An 11631-nucleotide genomic window follows, 5' to 3' on the forward strand; every position below is an offset into this window, starting at 1 on the left:
TTCATTTACATTAGAACTGGGGGTTCTTGAGGGTCTCTGGTGGTCATTTGGGGAATATCCCATTCTTCAAATTTATCTTTTTATGGTTATGAGCCTCCTAAAATCAGTTATTTTTCTTTGACTGTTTTCCAGCTAAGGGATCTGGTGAAAATATACCTTCTTATCAGGCACACAGTTTTTATTGTCAAAGCTAAGATATCCACTTGCACACACAGGTGAATATAGGACTAAGCAGTGTCTATTAAAGGAATTCACAAGACTAAGCACTACTTGCGATAGTTAAATATTTTCCAAATACTTTCTACAAAATAATGCTAAATCTGCCGGTGTTGTATGTATACAGTGCTGGAGATCTGGGTGTTCCCAATCAAGAGATAACATCTTTCACCTCCAATAATACAATCAGCCTCCCTCCAGATAACAAGGTTGAACTCCAAACCAACAGTTTACATGACTTATACTCATTCACTCCTGTCCAATCACTTAGCTTTTCTCTGGCCATTCCTGTTGCTGGGTTACAGAACTGTTCCAGTATGCCTAAGCATAATGATTTTAACCCTTTCAGCACCACTATCTGATAACCTTAAAACTTCTAGATCAGTTAATATTAGTTACAACTGCAGGCTTGAGAGACATGGACCATGCTGTACAAGCAAAGCATGTTTATTACACTAATCACACATATTCATAGTTCTCTAACTTCCATACAAAATTTTCCATTTGGACCCCTTTGTTACTGTTCCCACAGCAACACAATCTTTTTGGTTATCAGGTCCCTGTTACATTCTTCTACGCTAGCAATTTCCTTGTTATGTCTTCTCTTGTCAGAACAGTCCGAGCAACCAGACATGATGTCTTCAATTTTTGCTGTAATTGCCCTGAGTTTATCTCTCCCACAGCTTCCACTGTACCAGGCCCAAGAGGTTAGCAGCGCTACCCAGCTCAGCTTTTGCAGCTGTCCTCCACAATAACCATGTATAAATTCTTTGGTTTATCTTTGCCAAGATGTGCCTTTGCCCAAGTAAAGCCTTCCAAAATACATTCCTGCCTGTGATGTAACTTAGCCCAAAACAGCTGCTTGCTCAGACACATGTTCAGCCATTCCCAGGTGTCATAGGTAACCCAAAATGTTATTGTATTCCGTATCTATCTGTGCTCAAAATTATCACTTTAAGGTATGGTGTTGCTGTCGGAAATTGGGCTGGGGGCTGCCTTGGCTTTAAAGTCTGTGCAGTGAAGCAAAGCACACTCTGGCCTTGTGCTTTCCGGCTCAGGTAAAGTGCTCTCTCTTGCCTGGTAGCATGTGCTCAAGGTGGAAGCTCTGCTTATGAGGGGGTTATTTCCCTTGAGTTTTTCTGGGCTTGCAACAGTAGCAGCTCAGATAAAGTGCACTGAGCAATAAGAAATCATTTCTGAGTGGACTTTGCAATACCTGTCAGCAGCATAAACCTGAGCTGATCCAGGTCCGGCACTGCTTTTCAGTGTGGACAGTCAGTTCTCCGCCTACCATCAGAGCAGGGACCTGAGGCAGCAGAACCAACACTGGTGGAGTCCAGCAGGTTCAGTGAGCAGCAGCACACTGATCTCACACAACCCAGCAATTCTTATCTTCCACTAGAACTCCTCAGTAAGCTCTCACCTTCCCTGAAGGGTTTGCCACCATCCTTTCCCTTTGCCTCCCAGATCAGTCACCTGTGAAGGCCACATTCCTGGGGGAGGGTAATGAGGGAAATGGATTTGTACAGAATTCTCAAAGCCTAACAGAGGGCTCACATGGTATGTATCCGTATGCAGACTTTGAGATAAAAAATGAAGACTTAAAAATTCTATGGAATAGGACAGATATTGTTGAGAGAGAAACGAAACTGGAAACAAGATTCAAATTATGGGCTTGTTGCTCTATCTTTGGGTCAGAAAAGGGTATAATCTGACAAAGGTGAGATACTATTTTCTCTTTGTCTCCCTATGCGTGGTCACCTGTGGCAAGTGCCGTCTTGGAAAGGGTACTTCTGCCATTTTGGGTGTCTCTTTTTTCCCTAGGAGTTGGTGATACTCAGCAATTTTATAGCTAGTGATTATTTACTATTATTTTTTTTGCCTGTTGCTTGTTAGTACACTGTTGTTTTTTTCACTTATCTCTGCTCATATTAATTTTCTCCTTATTGGTAAAGAGGGATTCTTTGAAAGTAAGCCGAGGTAACTCATTTAGACTTTAAGAGACCTCTTAAAATTGTCTTGAACCATGACACCAGGACAGCATGGCTCCATGCCATCTAACAGTAACTTGGAAAACCAATGGCATCACTCTGAATGTGCATCTCTCCCTTCTTCCCCCTGCTCTGTATGCTGACCATGACACCACACTGTCTGGGATGGCCCTGGGGTCAGCTGTTCCAGCTGTGTCCTCCCCAACTCCTTGTGCACCCCCAGCCTCCTCACTGGTGAGGTGAAAAGCAGAAAAGGCCTTGGCTCTGTACAAACACTGCTCAGAGGTAATGAAAACATCCCTGAGTTATCATCACTGTTCCCAGCAGAAATCGAAAACAGAGTCCTATACCACCTACTAAGACAACTAACTATTCGGTTAGAAACAGGATACTGCCTAAGGTGAAGACCACAACAATACAGTGCTAAAAAAAGCCTGAATTTTCCTTTTAGAAGGAGAAAACTAAAGACCAAATGTTACAACCCACCTCTGAAGGCAGGGTAAATGAGGTTTTTGCTAATAGACCTCCTGAGGCAAATTAGAGTGAACAACAGTGAAAGATCAGTATATGTGTATATATATTAAAAAAAGTATACATATAGAATTATTTATGTATATATGTCTTAGTTATAAAGGCAAGTGTCTGCCAAGGAAGGTGGAATCTCCCTTAGAATGGACAGTATGACCCCCTTCCCTCTGAATTTTAACTTTGAAATTAATGGGCTTTCAGGCAAAGATATGGGGAAAAGAATAACAGTTCCTTACTACTACGTGTAACAAGGCAAACAACATCAACAGCAGCAGCAACAGAAGCAGAACCCCAGTGCAGCCTTCTCGGGCTGCAGAGAGCAGGGCCCTTTCCCCGCTGCAGTTCCGGGCACGGCCGGCAGGGGCGCTGCGGCTCCGCGGGGCGGGGGCGGTGATTCCCCGCCCTGCAGGGGGCGCTGTGGCGCGGGCTCGGGCATCTCCCTCACGTTAACAATGGCAGGGGCAGTCAGCAGAAGGGATGGAAAAGGGGCCTCCTCTACAAACCTGCTGGCACAGCCCATCCCAGCGCCCCCGCAGGAACCTTGGCAGCAGCAGCTGGAACAGCAGGAATGAGCTCACACGGGTAGCAAGAAAGAGGCAGCAGACACTCAGCAGCTGTAGCTAGGACCGCACGGCATCTTGGCAGGCAGGGGTTGCAGGCTACAGTGCAGCAAAAATCCTGCAGCAGTAGCAGAGGCACAGCGGGGGCTGGGCAGCAGCAGCCTGGCTCCCAAACAGGGCCGGGAGAGGCTCCCTTGGAGGGGAAGGGGCTCGGGGATCGCGGGGTTTCCCCTGAGGCATTGGAGCAGACGGTGACAGTCCTTTGTTTGGTGAGGTGGGGTGTTAATAAGGCCCCTGTGCAATGGCTGCTCTTACGAGCAGAGCTGGATTCACGAGCAGAGCTGGATTCACGGTAGAAGAAAGGGAGGAGACAGAACCCTGCAGTGGTGGGAACTCCCCTCACAGGGACCACAGCCTGTCTCCCCTATGAATGCCGAGAGAACAAGAGCCAGCAGCTGTCCCAGCCCCTTTTTTCCCAGCCCAATTCTCCCAGCATCTCTGAAGGACAGAAACCCTAGGTAAGAGTGCAGCCAGCTGCCCTCCTCCCCTAAGCTTGGCAACTTCTTTTGTCTCTCCTAAGTACCGGTCATTCCTGTTTCTATAGTAGTTCCGGTTTCTATGAAACAAAATGGGAGAATACTCCCACAGAGAAAGAAAACAAAAGGAAAAACCTAACCTCCAACAATATGGCCTGTTTATTTTAAAACTATTTGGTTGCAGTGGAAAAGAGGTATGTAGCTATTTGGGTTATTATCTACAGTAATATAACAACATAGAAGTACAAAGACATCATTTAAGAAAACATGTAAGGACAAGAAAGAAAGGGGAAGAAAGGATAAGAGTAGATAGTGGGGAGTAAATATATCACCACCCATGGATCCAGCAACAAGACTTGATTGTTACAATTTAAATATCTGTTGGTCAAAGTGATGGCTGCAGTCCTGATACCTCAGGGGTTGGGGAAGCCCATGAAACATAGAGTTCAATGGGTTAGTATAAATTCAGATCACATGGGAACACCCAAAAGCCTCCCCTAAAAGGAGATTTACAGTCTGCTGCAACACTGTTGGTCATGCAGAATCCTATTGTGGAAGGCCTCAGAAATTAGGCTGGGGCATTCTGAGGGTCTCTGATGGTTCTTATCAGCCTTGTCCCCCATCCAGATTAAAATTCATCTTGTGGCTAAACATGGTCCAATTGTTGTAGTCATCCTCCTATGGCAGATGTGCATTCCCTCTGTACCTGAGCTTTCCTTATACAGATCAGAGGTTTAATCACCACACCCCAAAAAACTCTCCTTCCCTTTGGTTAGGAGGTGAAACCTGGCCTCAGGAAAGCACCTGCTGCTTTTGCAAATGGCCAGTTGTTTGAATCATTAACCTTTAAAATTCCAGTCTCTCATGCCAGATCATGTCATGTCACTCCAAACAAACATACATACAAACATGTATGTCACTCCTCATGTTTCTTGATGGCTTCTACTTTTCAGAACAAAAATACTTGCAATATTTGGGACAAGACAGAACAAAAACTTTCCATTGCTCCTGAACTCACACGAGGCAGACACGGTAACCTTGAGAAACCCAGAGATAACAAATACGCTCTCTAGAATTGCTTTGTCTGACACACAAAAATCAAAAGCAAAGCAACACTTGAGCTTTACGAAGAAAACTGTTACTTAAACATATAGAGAATACGTATGGAAAACTGGGATGGGGATTGAAGGAATACGTGTTTCTTAGAGAAGAGTCTTAATAAGCAGTAGTTTTTACCCTTCACCAGAGGTATGCAAGCAGGTATTCCCAAAATGATACATCTATCCCTTTTCTGCAACTCTCCAGAAAAGTAGCTGTGGGTGCCAGAGAATACACCTCTCTTCTACCCCCTCACCCAGCATTGCAAACACTAAACCAAATCCTGACACACTGATGGAAAAGAAGGTAGCTCCTGAGAACCCTAAAATACAGCTGGATGCGAGTTTGTGTGAACTCAGCCTTAAAAACCACTGAAGATATATTCCCTAAGGGAAAGACGACCAGCTCCTGCTAGATCACCATGGGCCACAATTTGGGGACATTATAAATAACTGTGTAGTTGTTGGCATTCGCTATTATGTGTTGGTTTTTGCAAATTATTATAAAGCACAACGATTTTGATTTAGCACAGTTTGTAATCTCTTTTACCTGCTCTTGATACAGTATAATCTGCTAACTTTTTGTGGCCAATGCCCTGGTCCCTGTGTAGCTTCCATCCTCAAAACATCATCTATGGATGATATTTTAGTTTGTGGAGAGTGTGATAAACATATATTATAGTTTTGGCTTTTACAAATATTAAAGTGGATGCTATGTGTTGTGCATTATAATGTCAACTTTTGCAGAAGCAGCTGTAGTTGTGAAATAATAACTAATGCTTTTATTTTTTGTAACTAACTGACAATAATGAAAATAACTCATATTTGTGAAATAGTTGATGTTGATTTAAAGTATTTTTAGTTAACTTGCAATAATGGAAACAGCTAAAACCGTCTGCATGGTCAGGTAACATGTAAGGAATGGATGTGATGAGGATCCCTGCTACTGACCCTTCAATTATCAGTAAGTGTTGCCTGCTGAAACCACGGAACAGGGGACTGTTGTGAGGAAATGATACACGACCCTCAAACCCACAACCACGATTACTGCACATATTCTAAAAAGGTGAGTCAGGGGTCAACCATGCTAAAGAATTTCCAGAACATGTAAACGAGTTCAAAGAAATGTTTGCATATGTATTATCTTTATGGATATGTATTTGACCAATGCAATAGAAAGAAGTATACAAGTTGCTATGTTTAACCGGGGTACCTCTGGCTGTTGCCAAGCATCTAGCACTGTTGTTTCATCCCTTATTAAATTGTTAAAAATTTTGAAGAGCAGGATTCATTTCTCACATCAGACAACTTAGCACAGAAACTGTTGGGGTGCAAATCTACCATGACCAGCTTTTCTGATTTTCTGTGACACATCCACCCCAGCCATAGCACATACAGAATTAGGAGAGTCTCATCTTCATCATTCAGCATCGGTCCATGGTTGAACTATGCAATCCCATTAGGATGATCTATTTTCACAGTTACAACATGTCATTAATCATCATGGAGAATCAAAATTATAAAAATACTCTTTAAGCAACAACTTTCAGCTTCTTCCAACCACTACAATGGTCATGCATACATATAATAAGCTTAAGGGCACTCAGGGTACCAAAAATAGTTAAAAATAAAAAACTTCCTTCACACCAATGCAGCACTAAAAAGCAAGCATTCTTAATTCAGACAGATGCACGAGGGTGTATTTCCTCCAAAATTTTGTGCACGCCAATGATAAAAAACTTCCTGTTTACATATTTTACATACATATTCACTGATTTTCCCAGAATAAACACACATATAGTAATCATTCCCCCAAATCATTAAGATATTTTTCCTACCCTTTACGCATGCATTTTCCTGTCCTGGGGTGTCGCGGTGCCTTGTTCGAAGCCCCTTGGCTTCGCCCCGAGCCAGCCCAGGCACCGGAGCAAGCGTAATCCGAGCTGCCCCTCAGCAGGACGTGAGGGGTCAGCCCTGTAGGTTCTTGGCCCTGGGAGAGGCCTGAACAGCAGCAGGATATCTTGTGCGACAACGCCGAGAGTAAGAAAGAAGGGTCCAGCCAGCCAGACAGTAGAACCACAACTTTAATTCCAACGAACACTGTCAGGGCCAGACGGAGCTGGACCCAGAACAAAGAAATGCACCAGCTTATAAACTCTCGGGGTAGGGGAGGAGAAATGGGAGTTCCTCTTTGTGGCCTCCAATCAGAACTTATCACTAGGGAGATAAGGGGAGGGGTTGCAAGCCTTTGACCAATTGGGATGTAGGGGAGGGAGAACACTATGGCGGGAAAAGGGGGAAAGGTAACATGTAACAGAGATGAGCTAAGAATAGGAGCTTGTAGGGAGGATGTATCAACCTATGAATTTCAATTAGGGGGGGGAGTACACAGAACATACAGCAGTACACAGAACATACAGTATTGGACTCACCAGCCTTTTAACTTTTTCTAACCATTACAAACTCAAATCCATTCTACTTGGTAATCCACCCTCATGTCCTTCAGCTCAGCCCAATCTCAAAAACCCTTTCTTTATTATCCTTCTTTCAGCTCCCTCTCCCTCTTCCCTAAGTCTCTCTTTAAATCTTCTCCCTCGTCTGTCCTTCTTTTCCTTGTCACAATCCTTCAAAGCACTTACTTTCTCCTGCTTACACTGTCCAGCTTTCTCTGGAGGGTCCAACCGGGATATAACATACAAAATGGGGAAAGTTCAACCATCCACACCACCACACTGGGGGTCTCTTTGGTGGTCCCTGGTGGCTGGCAACCCCAAAGTCATATCTGAACTAGTAAAAGTTGGCACAACCAGGCAAATTGTGTTCCAGTTCTTAAAGAATGGGTATTGTGCAGTGCCAGCACATCCAACAGCATTGATTCTGCACCGAGTCACAAGAAACCAGCAGCATTTTGATAGAGGGGGATGAGGAGGGAAGGAGAGTTTATCACACAACTGGGACCTCCCCAAAACCGAGAAAAACTAATTCCATTTTTTTCTAGGTAATTTCATGGTACTCAGCACCATGACTTTTTAGTCAGCCTACATGACCTCTGATACTCTTAAGAACCATTAAAAGAGTAAAACACAATTCCAGCAGCTGCTATTTGAAGTGTCCTACTGCAACATCTAGGCATTCATAAATTACACTAGAATCATGTAAACAAAATGAAAATTTAATCACAGCACACCTGACCATCTAATAATTCCTGTCTTTACCAGTGTAATTTTATTTACTTAGTCAACATGATGACCAGGTTCACTAATAATTTACAGCTGGTATCCAAAGTGGGAGTGTTTGCCGAGTGCCCTGTGTCCGCATGAGCGTACTGCTGCCTACAGTCAGGGCACTGACTGAGACACCAACCATCCCACCATTCTGCACTAGCAATCAGTCCCTGTGCGCATACAGCTGGGAGGGAGGACTCAGAGTACGGCGGAACTCATTACAGAAGCACAGGTGCTAGAGGGCCACAAGCCCTGGCAAGTTGAGGCAGGACCCTGCAGGAGGAAGAGATCAGGGTGTGTTTGGTACACAAGACAGTACAGGCCTGTGCAAGTCTGTGCTAGACCATAGCACATTAAGCAATGCTACGAAGAAACAGAGATATGGTTGTTATTGTTTAAGCAAGTAGTTATTTTTAGCTCATGCTTGAAAGATATATAAACCAGCATTGTACTCAATAAAATTGGCTTCATTGATGCAAACCATTGAGACCTCTTCTCTTCAATCACCCGACAATTCGCCTCCATTTGAGCGGAGCTCCTCTGCAGCTCTATCCCTTGTTCTTATTATTACACTTAACCAAACAAATCAGAACACTGATTTCCATAGAATGAATTACACGTGTTCTTCCTTGCACTAAAGGAAGAATATTGGTCAATCCTAATATGAGGCTCTCTTCACCCCAAATAAAAAGTCCAGGGACCAGAAATAAAAGTCAACTCAACAAGCCAGAGTTTGGCAATGTGTCAGAAAATTACAAATACACAATCTATTCAGAAAAGCACAAGCTTCCATCAAACTTCTATGAAAAGGTTCTTACATCCTGATGAATAAGAAAAAAGGTTACCAGTAGTGGTACCTCAGTTGTTCCTAGGGGCCCCAATTCCAGTTTGTTTAAGAGACAACCTTTTATGCACATCTAATTTACACAGCAGAATTACAAGTCTGATTTTTCAGTTTCGTTACTGTTTTTCTTCCTTTAAAATGCTTTATTGGATTTTATTATCTTAATAAATAAAGTTAAATAAATAAGTATTTTAAAAATTAAATAAATAAGTTTAATAAAATAAATAAATAAATATTTTAAAATAAATTAAATAAATAAGTTTAATAAAATAAATAAATAAATAAGTTAAATAAATAAATAAAGTTGAGTTAAACAAGCACAAAAAAATAGGTATATTTTAAAAAGGAGTCTAAAAGTTGTTCCTTGTTGTGAGATACTGACTGAAAGACTTGTACACCAACAACTCAGCTACATGACTAGCGGTGATACTCAAAATATTTCATAATTACAAACATTGTTGTGAAGCCAAGAGAGGCGGACAAGGTTATACATCCATACAGATGTACACTTATATGCCAACCTCTCTTTAACACCAGGCTGACAGGCTTCTGCAGCAATGCTTTGTTGTCAGCTGGAATTGTTCTTTGCTGGCGGCTGCAACGTCACACACAGGGCCACTAAGATGATTAGAGGGATGGAACAACACTCCCACAAGGAAAGGCTGAGAGAATTGGGATTATTCAGCCTGAAGAAAAGAAGCCCCAAGACAACCTAAATGTGGTGTTTCAGAACCGCAAGGTAGAATACAAAACAGCTGCACAGGGATTTTGAACAAGGGCCTGGAGAGACAGGACTAGGGGGAAGGGCTTCACACTGACAGAGGGCAGGGATAGAATGGATATTTTGAAGGTGGTGATGCGTATATAAATAGCTTGAGTTATAAGACACCAATATAACCTGATATATCTACATAATCTGACATCAATGTAACCTAAATCATGACTTTTTATACACCCATATAACCTAGTAACAATACAACATATAACTTTTTATACCTATATAACCTGATATAAACAACTTTCTATACAATATAATGGCTTGTATATGGTTAACTAGTTGCTTAATGCCAAAGAGACAAAAAAGAAAAAAAACTCTTCAGGTGGATAGCTTTAGAGATACATAGTATAGTACAAATGAGACATTGGCAAATGTAAAGCAAATTAGCCACAAAATAAAGAATTTAGACCAGTTAGGACCAAACAGACCCAGGAACACCGCAACTACACATGCTCCACAGACAAAGTTGAAAAGTTCAGACGCAGAGAAGACCTTGGAAGCCTTCATCAAAGACCCCTGACGACCCCTGAACTGGGGACGCGCAAGCACAGTGCAAAAGAACTATTTGATAACCATGAGATTATACTATGTAAATTAGTTCTGGTGCATATATGACGATGTTATAGTGACATAGTAACTCTAAAATACACCACAGCACTTGACAGGGATGGGTGAGTTAGGTGGAGGTATGCTCCTCCCTACCAGTGCTGCAATATGAAAATACGTGCTCTACAGACCATGTCCATGGGGATAGCCTTTCAGCCTATCTTTTGGGCATCAGCGGTGAGGCACTGGCACAGGTTGCCCAGAGAAGTTGCGGCTGCCCCACCCCTGGAAGTGTTCCTCATCAAGCTGGGAAGTGCTAGGAGCGACCTGGTCTAGTGGCAGGTGTCCCTGCCTTCCACTTGTTAGAACTACATGATTTTTTAAGTCCTTTCCACTCCAAAGCTTTATGTGATTCCATAATTTCTACCCAGCGGAATGGACCCTGGGTGGCCAGTGCCTGCCTTGGGTGCGGTTGAGGGTTCCTCACTTCACCACCGTGTGCTGCCATACACAAGACAGAGCTGGACTCAGGCCTCCGCTGTGCTCGCAGGCGCGAATACCCGGCCCGAGGAGCCGCTGCCCCGCGGCCGGCGCCGGTTGCCCCACAGCCATTTTACACACCCCGCTCCGCCCCTTCCCCTCAACGCCCGACGGCCGCCGCACGCGCACGGCTCGCGCATGCGCGCGCCCACGCCAGCCAATGGGAAGAGGAGGCGGCGGCGCGGCGACAGCGCCCCCCCACTGCCAGCGGCTGAGCCGGGCGAAGCGAGCTCACCCCCCCACCCCCCCCACCGAGGGAGCGGCCCGGGCAGCGGCCCCGACCGCCGAGCCCCCCTCAGCGCCTCACAGCTCCACAGCCACCGGGACCGCGCCGCACCGTCCGTCCCTCGCTCCACCCCGCCGGGCCCGAGCCCGCCCTCTCACTCACCCGCTCCGGGGGCAGGCAGCCCGGCTCCTCTGGCTGAAGACGTCGCACGGCTACGGGGAGAACGCCGGGGCAGCGGCGGTTTCTCCGCGGACTCTCGGCGCCGCTGAGGGGCCGCGCTCCTCGTGCGCGGTGTCGGGCCGACCCCAGCGCCGCCCCGGGCGGGGGATGGTGTGCTCGCGCAGCCGCGGCGGCGCGCGCGCTCGCAGGGGCCGCCGGGAGTCGCAGTCTCGGGCCGGAGCTCCCGCCGGGCACCGCGCCAGGGCGGCGGCGGGGCCGGGGCACCGCGCCCTTCCTGGCGCCCGGCGGGGGCCGGGAGCGGCCGGGGGGTCCGACCGGGAGCGGCTCTGCACACAGATCGGCCCCGCTGAACACCCCGAACTGCC

General features: G+C 45.3%; 1 protein-coding gene across 6 annotated transcripts in view; it reads right to left on the reverse strand.

The window, feature by feature from the left end:
* The window catches only part of GTF2I (general transcription factor IIi), a 102549-nt gene extending 91141 nt beyond the window's left edge, over positions 1–11408 (reverse strand). For all 6 annotated transcript variants that reach the window (XM_063402389.1, XM_063402388.1, XM_063402387.1 and 3 more), the window contains exon 1: positions 11249–11408. The gene's annotated coding sequence lies outside the window, so the exon portion shown is untranslated. The remainder of the gene's footprint in view (positions 1–11248) is intronic.
* Positions 11409–11631: the final 223 nt, after the last annotated feature.

This window comes from Prinia subflava, chromosome 8 (assembly GCF_021018805.1).
Source record: "Prinia subflava isolate CZ2003 ecotype Zambia chromosome 8, Cam_Psub_1.2, whole genome shotgun sequence".
NCBI lineage: Eukaryota > Metazoa > Chordata > Aves > Passeriformes > Cisticolidae > Prinia > Prinia subflava.